At 35.9% G+C, this 10,466-nt stretch overlaps 1 pseudogene; it reads right to left on the minus strand.

Annotated features, from left to right (window-relative positions):
• Positions 1-5,330: 5,330 nt before the first annotated feature.
• LOC149224009 (organic cation/carnitine transporter 4 pseudogene) lies at positions 5,331-6,207 on the minus strand (annotated as a pseudogene).
• Between the last annotated feature and the right edge of the window lie 4,259 nt (positions 6,208-10,466).

The raw sequence follows: 10,466 nt of genomic DNA on the forward strand, positions 1-10,466 counted from the left end.
GAGTGTACTACTTTGCTCTGTATAAAGAAGAGTGTGTTTGTTTATATAGCCAGAAACACCTGGGAGTATGTATTTGTATCTATTTGAATTTAACTCTGCCGTGACGTTTGAGAATTATATTTTTGTTGAGCGAACCTTGGCTAAGAGGAACACATCGCCTATTCTCGACACTATAACTTGTGAGATGGGCCACTTCACCTGTAAATCTCCACAACCTCAACTACCGATGGTTCTAGCTTTCTCAAGCTCCCAAACAATCCATACATCGAGCTGAAGATTCAAGTACATATTGAGAAGATGGTCATGGAAGAAGAGGTTCAATCGTTGGATAATTTAGTCTTTATTTTGTCTCTCTGGTTCATTGACAATTGCACCATCTCAGACTAGGTATCATGGAAGAAGACGTTCAATCGTTGGATAATTTAGTGTTTTTTTTCCTCTGGTTCACTGCCAATTGCACCATCTCAGACTAGGTATTGGTTGTTGGCAAGTCTAAGTATATAATCATATTATATATAAATATTTATGGTTATGGTTATGTATATATATTTTTTTATATTCAATTTCAATTATTGAGTTTAGAGATTTTTCCAAATAGAAAAATAATAAAAAATAGTAGAAATATAATGAACGTAAAATAATGTTAAGCAAAGTCTCCCACATCCACATACAAAAAGATAAACTAATTATAAAAATGATTATGTATAAATATTTGTGGTAGAAAATCATGCATGTTAGTAGAAGGAAGGCTTCCTGCAACTTGAATGGGAGAAAGTACGAGAAAGGAAGTGTAATTTGTGGAATATAGAAATGCATGAGAAAAATGATGAATGTGAGATGTACGTGCAAGATGCTTTTGGGAAAAAAAGAGCGTAGAACCCACATATACAACTAGCATTTGCACCTTATGTTGCAAAGGAAACGCCGTAAGGCATAGAGTGGGGAAGAATAGCGACATGTGAATGGGCATTGTTGAAAGCAAGGGTGGATGATAATGTGTATTCTGAAAATGGATATTTTGTTATGGTCAACCTAATGCATTCATTAATTAGATGACAACAAAAAAGTTTCGAGCCCAGGTTGAACCAACACAAATCTTTTCTACAAGACTGAAATTGCCGAAATGATTCCTCAATTAATGGAAATAACCATTTCTCTCCTCTAATACCTAAAATACATTGTAGGAGACCGATTTTTCAAGTAACTTAATATAACTAGCAATTGCCCCAAAAAGTGCAAAGAGAGGTCGATTACAAACAAGTTTTTTTATGTATAAAGTGTTGAGAATGGAGGATCTCGGATTAGACTTTAGTTGGACTCCATTGGTTTGGGAGATGTATCATGTGTTACCATTTGTGCATATTATGGGCATAAAGTTGGTTATGATGATGGAGATTATTTTCAACCAGTTGTGGGTTGGCAACAACTTTTGTGAATTCCTTGGGTAAGATTCGATCTTCTGGATAACGGAAATTCCAGTGTCCATTTAGTCTATACTAGAGTACAATGATTGTTGGCAAAGCTAAAGAAACTGCCATCAATGTATAGAGCCAATGTAACTCGTAGTCATCATTTTTATCCATACAGGGCTATGATTATAGGTACCAACCATTTGAGCAGGCAGGGGGTGTATTTGCTAAATAGGGATCATGTTATCCTCGTGGAGTTATTGGTTGCACTTAGAAAATATAAAGTAGGATTGAGCATCGACTATCTGGCTGGATGGAATTTTTGATAAGCGTTAGCCAATTTTATCTATTGTGTAATCATTTCCCTGATTTAAAGGCTGCTCTGAGTTACTAATAGAGACGGTTCTAAAAGATAAGGCTTCGAGAACCTTACTTTAGTTGGTGGAGGCTTAGTACATTTTCTTCTGAAGCTTTGGCCTCAAACTCGAAAGCTACTTGTAAAGCATTCTCCAAAGCATTTATACTAAGCAAGTCCATTTTTCTTTGGATATTTTGGTTGAGAGTCCTCTGAGAAGTGAGTCAAGGAACTTCCAATTCGTCACCATGGACTTGAAGCCATCAAAAATATTGTTTGATGCCTTTGACTAAGTACTTGCCTTACATGAATCCAGTGCTTCATGATTTCCTCTACTTTCCCCTTCAGGTATAACCTATCTTGCATTTCTTGCTTGAAGCATATCAAAGTTTGTGTAGGAGGTGAATTTGAGTTGACTAAGTCTCGTACAAGAGCCCACCGCCATGTTAAGGGTTGGTCGCTCCATACTGACTTCTTTTAGCATCAACTTCTGTGCATCATTCAGTTGTTATATTTGAAAGAAGGCTTCTCGTACAAGAGCCCACCACCATGTTATGGGTTGGTCACTCCATACGGACTTCTATTAGCATCAACTTCTGTGCATCATCCAATTGTTACATTTGAAAGAAGACTTCTAGGCTTTGTAATGAAGCATCCATCACTTATATTTTAGGATTAAAAGCTTGATATATAGTTCATATATCAGTGATGTTATTGTCCCATAATACCATAAGACTGAAAGATTCATATCTAGTTGGAATTTCGATGATAATGACGGCCTCACATTCTGCTAGACTCCACATTTTCTGAAAGGCCGGGAACATATTTTTCATTTTAGATGCAATTGTTGGTTGTCAAATATGTCTTATACATTATTTTTATTGGACTTCATGCCTGTAGAGATATTTACTCTTGGCTACTTCCCCAACCATGATAGAGAAAAGGAGCCCAAACACTTGTGAAGCTTCTTCCTCTGCATAGGTGGTGTGTCAAAATGGGTTCTCTTTTTGGCAGACATTTGAGTAACGGTCTTCCGCCAATATAAGATTCTGGTATGCAAGTATAATTTCAACATAGAATTGCCTACATGAACTTAGACCTGAACATTGCCTGAGAATAGAGACTTCAAAGCTAGTTCTTCAAGCGCATGTAATATAGATTCATTTAGAAAAAGGATGCGTGAAGACAATTGTAATGTTGAAGACAGACTTTGATCACCATATTGAGGAACTAACATTGTGCCGGAGCCCTACTGGCTTGAGAGTTTTGACAGGGTTTGTGTTCGACTAATATAGTCAACGAAGGTGAGTATTGAATAGGTTCTGATTGGACCACAAAACCATGATGAGTCTCAATGATTCCTTAGCAAGGCATCAACCAAAACAAAGCAGGAATTACACAAGCCTTTCGGGATGCTCTCTAAAGAAGCATGAAACTTCTCATTGTGCTCAACAACATTTCTATTAAAGGTCAAGTTGGCTCATGTAAAGCAAGGGAAGTTTTGCATCTTCCACAACTTCACATTGTCAAAGACAGCCGTATTCTCTTGTCCAATGTAAGAAGAGAGAACACTTACAATGCAATATATTCATAAAAACATACTAAGAAATGATAGTTATCAAGATAGAATCTGAATTCAAATGTGGATACCATACAATACAGAAAACAATTGGCCCACAAAACTACAGTTCAGAAAATTTAGGAGTATACATATTATTAAAGCAAAAACATGCACTTCTTCAAATTTATTGAAAAAAATAGGCATGTGGATAGTCCAGACTAATTTTATCAAAAATTTTAATGATTGGATAACATAAACCCCTACAAAAATGCTCAAAGGTCCGTTGAGCCTTCTGATGCAATCCCTTCAAGAAATGTATTTCCTTATGATACACTATAAACTGTACGAAACCCAACAAAAACTAGAGTAGCAGGTCTTCTCTAAAGAACATTAGATTTATTATTGAGATTATTACAAGTTTGATTTAAAAAAGTTGATAGCCATCACACTATTTTCTTGTGCTTGGTGGGCGTATGTAAAGTTGATAGCCATCACACTATTTTCTTGTGCTTGGTGGGCGTATGTATTTGTTTGCGTGTGTTGTGATTCTACTTTTGATAATGCAAATGATGTAACCTATTCTAGGTGTTCTGGAAGTAAGAAGGATATGCACAGACATTAGGTACACCCTTTCAAGTTGAAAAATAAAAAATAAATAAGCACATATCAAACAGAGAATATATAACTAAATACCTAGTGGAAGCTACTTATTTAGTATGTTGGCTCGGTTGGCATGCTTGATTTGAATGTAACTTTGTTTATGAAGGTCTAAGCAGGCCTTTAAGGTGCAGGCAACAGTGTCCCAACTACAAATGCAGTCTCCTCGAGACTTCACACATGAACAAAATAGAAAAACCTCTCTAGGCATCAGTAGCAGCATAGTCTTCTGAAATCTCCCATGGCTAGCTCCTAAAACGTCGTTAAACCATGCAATGAATCATTGTAAGCGCTCACTGTATCTTAAAAAATTATTATTACTTGTAAAATTTGTCATTGAAAACAGATTTTTTGTGTGACAGGATAAACAAATTAGTGCAGCACGGACAATCAAGTGAGGATCCGCAGGTTGTTAAAAGGCAAGCCCGGTCGAAAATGCACCTCCCCTTTGAACTTTCTCATTAAATAATTTTAGGTCGAGGGGACCCATGTGAAGGCTTCATAGCAGCACGGATTAAGAGCATATGGATGCTGGTTATATGGATCTTTCAATTTTTGTAACATGTCAAAGGCTGTACTTGAATGGAGTGGTGTTCATTTTTTATGAAATGAAATAAAGTGCGAGGTTGAACGGCAGGGAAAATGGACACCATTTTTTCCAATAGAATTAATTTAGATTTATTTTAAATATAAATCTAACATGAGTTTAGAGGGATTTAATTTATTTAACAAATATTATTTTAATGTTTTGTGTGGTTATTTTTTTTATTTTGTTTTCGTAAAGTTTTATTTTTTATTTTATTTTGGTGGATATGAGCAAAATTTCAACTTTGATGATGGAGGGACACCCTTACACATCATACTCGATCGGTTTAATGAGACAAGTAAGAAACTTGCAAACTAATGACACTAAGTAAGTTAAAAGACAGGAGAATGGAAAAAAGGGATGCATGGAAGGTGTTGAGTATGAAATGATATAGCCACTCTATTTTAATTTATTTAGGCTTATTATTCTTAATGAGGTTGGACAAGTCCCTATATGGTTACACTTCACTAGAAGGAGGATATAACCACAAAAATGAAATAATGCAACAAGTATAACTTCCAAGCATCATGATTCATTTCCAACTTCAACCCACAATCTTTACATCCCAATATACTAAATGAAAAATATTCTTATGAATAAATGACTAATGTACCTCATGCGTGTTGAGTCTCCATCATTGGATGAGTACACTTATTTCAAAAAATGACCTGAGCATATGAGAAAGATGCATCACAAGAGTTGTGTATGTGGATAATGTCAATTATTATTTCTATAATGTGAATCATGGAGGGATGATGATTATTATCTCATGATGCCCATGGCTTCTTTCAGCCTGCCCTTCACCAGGTACCACCGCGGGGACTCCCAAACGAATGGCAGAACGAAGATGCAATACACGGCCGAGGGAATCGAACCCGCGACGTACAGATATCTCCAGTTGCCGGAAAAGTAGGACAGAGCCGGCAGCACTGCTATGCCGAGAGAAAAGAAGTAGAAAGTCGACATGCCAACCGGTGCTCTCTTGGACGGTCCAACGGCTTCTGTCGCGAAGACGAACGACGACAACCCCAGGCCACCATTGCTAATTCCCGTCAATAGACGGAGAATTAAATAAACCCAGAAATTCGGCGACATTGCCGTCAAGAAACCAAAAATGGCATTGCAGATGCAGACCAACTTCAGGACACCCTCACGCCCCAGCGAAGAATCCGATAGATGCCCAGATATCCCTGCACCTGTATCAAAAAATAAATCAGAAACTGAAAGAAAATCTTAATGGCGATCAGCCGTCAGATATAAAAGCGCACAGGGGCTGAAAATATCAATTACCGAGCAAACACCCGACAAAGAACGCAGACTGCAGAAACCCAACTTTGTATTTCTGGCCGCAGACGAGATCCCATCCGCAGACCATCGAAACCCCGGGGCCTCCGTCCCAGTCCCATGAGGCCCGGTCCATGGAGCATATAGATCCCGTCGCGCTGCAGGATTCGAACCTTGGCTTCACGGAAAGGAAATCCTCTGGGGTTTTCCCTCCATTGCAATGCCAATGGGGTTCATAGTCGGCGAAAATCATGACCATCGTAGGAAAGGCCTCCAGTGTCCGTGCGAGGCTCGACAACAAGAAATGCTTAATCTGCCACCGCCCGAACAATAACTCAGAAGACACAGAGGCCATTGGGTTGGGAGACAAAAGGACAGTGTGAGGATCAACGACCAAACTTCCTTCAATCGTCTAACACCACAAATCTACGGTCAACAATAAGACACGACATCGGCTGGGGCAATTCATTTCAAAGGGAAACGCCTTACGGCATAATGAATTGAATTTTGTATCCCAAACTCGGTCAACAATAAGACACGACATCGGCTGGGGCAATTCATTTCAAAGGGAAACGCCTTACGGCGTAATGAATTGAATTTTGTATCCCAAACTGTTTTCGAAATTATATCCATATGGATTAACTGTTAATAGTTTTTGTGAAGATCTATGATAAACACTTCACTGTTTTTGTGGAGATCTATGATAAACACTTGCACTAGTGGATCACTTTGAAGAATACCTGCAACCAGGGCAAAGCCATGTCCAAATGACTTGGTCAGCTAGCAAAATAATGCTAGAACATAAATTATAAACTAATGAATATATTCTCTATTCTGAGGAATCCTCTGCTTTTTATATTCGGATCATATAGATAATGAGATCAACATATATGAATCAGAATAAGTGATTAATAAACCAACACAAATCCACAATACAACGAAAGTCACCTTCCTGATCTTAAAATGACCTTGCATTCTGCCACGAACCAACATTTTCTATTAATTAATTTAACAAGAGTTCTCTCTTGTTTATTTAAACTGCATGACTCCATTAGGCCTGCACAAAATTTAATTTGAATGTTATTAAATGCAGGCCTGCTAATGGTGATGGAGTAGTTGATGGCCACCATTTCCAAATCTTATATTAAGTCGTAGAGATGGAAATCGTGCTATATATATATATAGTTAGTCACATTAGCAATTATAATTCAATGCTGCTGGCTTGGGCATTGATTTTGAGAATATCATCATTCAAATTCAAAATTCAAGTAAGCAACCTGCCTACTCTTTCCGAATCAAAAAGGGAAGTTATTGGTTTTTTCTCATTTCAAGGATAATCTGTGTGTTATGAACTCACAAAGAGTTTATTATAGATAATAGAATTTTTCATCCAATTTCTGTGTTGCAGGGTTTTTCTCTTTTCTTTTCTTAGTGCTGTTCCCTGCAATTGGAAGTTATATTGAGTGGTAGAGTCATCGTAACTGCTATGTATTAATCATGGATAGGGATCATTATGAATAATATGTACATGTGCATGGGAAATGATAAGCTCTTGCTGCTTGCTCTATTAATGATGAAGGGAAAGCGTGAACTTTCACAGGAAGTCCTCAACTTTTGGAATATTTGATGGTGTCTAAGCTGGTGGTAGCGGATAACTTTGACTTTCTCCATCCATGGCACTGAAATTCTATTTTCGCACAGATTTTCCTAAAGCTAGAGTCTCATCAGAAAGCCTTTTCAACCTTAAATTTCCGATAAAACTTTAATGCTTTTAAACTGTTTAGGTGTGCGTATTATATGACTTGGAATTCTGAAACTGAGTCTAACTTGAGAGATTTTGAACCAGAACTCCTTGATGTGTCAGTCTTAATTATTCAAAATCATTGAAATTGGTACATCCAGGAATTTTACGAAGTAAAGATGGAATTGTACCACTAAGTAAGATAAAACAAGATGGATTTCTGCGACGAATTAAAAGATCAAAACATCATAATGAGAGTCCATGAACTCATGGGTATCTTAACGTAGATAAAACTGAGTGAATGAGGAAACTTGCAGGCATAAAGTAGAAACCCGAGCTTAGAGAAGCCAAAAAGCACAGTAGATTTTGGAATGGAAATAAACTTTCCTATTTTGGGTATTCTAAGATATCTGTTTTTGTATTTGAAAAATCAGGTGACGCGGCAAATTTATCTCGACACCAGACTTGTGACTGAATTCTGATAATGTTGTTCTGTGATGAACAATTGAAAGGCTACAGTCCTTAATGTGAATAACCTATGCAAAATTATCTTTAACTGCTTCAATATAAATGAGTTCCATGGCCTTACAAGAAGGAAAAGTGTCTGATACCAACTTGACAACTTCTGATAAAAACAGCATACATGATACAGTACAGAAAATCATACAAAATATTAAGAGTTCAAAAAGAGAATTTGTTGGTGGAAGTACTCTGGTAGAGGATCTCGATGCTGAAGGTGCACTCAAATATCATAGAAGGAAAACCAACCGAAAAAATCCCAAGTACTTCCAGAAAAGAAAACTTGTTGCTGGAAAGAGCAAATCTACATCTTCAAGATCATTCAAAATATACCAGGGATTTACCGATGAAAACCATCCTGCAGCTCTAAATTCCTTCCATGAGTTTACACTGCCTGTAGATGAAGATGATTTTTCATTGATTAGTTCTCCCGCTAATACTTGCAAAGAAGAAAGCTTCGAACTTGTTTTACTATCAAAACTCATCACAGGACCAGAAAGTCAGGGATTAGTGAATATGAGACAGAGGAGGAATCCTTACAGATGAGGACTAACGAAAACATGTTAGTGAATAGAAGCTTGAGTCAAAAGTACAGTCCCAAGTCTTTCGAGGAACTGGTTGGGCAGAGCATTATTGCTCAAGCTCTTTCCAGTGCAATTAACAAAGATAAGATTGCACCCTTTTATCTTTTTCATGGGCCCAGAGGTACAGGGAAGACATCTGCTGCAAGAATATTTGGTTTTTATTTGAATTGCATGGCTGATTGCAATGCAAATCCCTGTGGAAATTGCAACGGGGGAAAGAATAAGAATAAAGAGTAAGAAAGCTTTCGCCAACAGAGAACGAGAATGCCAAGGAGCCATGAAATGAGTGACCACAAAGTAGAGCGATCAAGTGAAGAACTGGTGTGAACTGGTGTGAATATTCGACTGACTGTGTACCATGGCTTTTCTGTCACCTTCTTCACCGCCGAATGGATGGACGACTCTCCTCACCACACCCTGCCATCTTCGTCAAGGGACATGATCCGCTTCATAGAGCTCCCCGATGTTCAGATCGAAGGGGATCGAGGCGCCTCAGATTGTTGTCCTCTCTCATCCATCCACAGACGCTTGGCCTCTCTTCACTGACGCTTGGTTTCTAAAAAGGCCGATGATCTAATGGTTGGAGTTTATTCCATCGTCTAACAATCGATCTAAGGGCCCATAACGAGACACCGCGGCACGGAGGGGAGTTCCTCTCAGAGGGAACGCCTTACGGCGTAAAAATATTATAAGGGTGTCGTGTCATACTTATGTTTTTGAAATATATATCTTCTAATGATAATCGTTAAAAATCAATGTACAAATGATTAAGTTTACAAATAATTCATGATTATAGTACTTATGATGTTATTGTTATATGTATAGTTGAAATATCTATTAAGTAAATTCAAATATGAAAGCTTAATTCATGATTATGGTTACTTATGATGTTATTATTATATGTATAGTTGAAATATCTGTTAATTAAATGCAAATATGAAAGCTTGTGATCTTTAGTGTATTTATATTTATTTGTGACATATTTTAAAAATATTATAATTGTCTAATATTTATTTATATTTTTGAAATATATGTTGGGTGATAATACTTGTTAGGAAACATAAATATTAATTCAAATAAAAATAATCAACAATACTTATATATTTGAAAAATAAATATATGATTGCAAAAGTTAATTTTGTTAAATTTAACATAAATATAAAAAGAAAAAATAAATATTTGTACTTGATAGTTATCTTTTGAAATGAATATGATTGATAATAATTGAAAAACACATATATTTTTGTAAATTGAATATAAAAAGGTGAATAATATGATATTGAATTATAATTTTTACATATGTTTTGAAATGAATATGTTTGATAATAATTGCAAAACAGATATTTTAGTAAATTGAATATAAAAAGGTGAAGAATATGACATTGAATTATAATTCTTACATTGATATTGGCCAAAATCATTATCAATCACTTAATAAAAAATAAAAATAGAAATATTTGATATTATATCATATAAAATGAACTTGACTAGTATATTTTAAAAACATATTTCTTTTTCAATTTATGCTAGTTTTGCGTTATATTTTTTAAATATAATAAAAAATTGTTATAGATAAAATTCATGATCATAGTCATTTGTGATATCACAATTATTTGTGTTGCTGAAATACATATTATTTTAGTGTAATTATGAAAATATGTGAGTATCAAATATAGAATTCATAAGTTTTAGTGGTACTATAATAATAAAAAATATTGATTAAAAAAACAATGTGATATTATTGTTCGTTAAACAAATGATAAACTCCAA

This window comes from Pinus tabuliformis, chromosome Q (genome assembly GCF_031772625.1).
Source record: "Pinus tabuliformis cultivar Carrire ecotype Pingquan chromosome Q, CPIR1, whole genome shotgun sequence".
Classification (NCBI taxonomy): Eukaryota; Viridiplantae; Streptophyta; class Pinopsida; order Pinales; family Pinaceae; genus Pinus; species Pinus tabuliformis.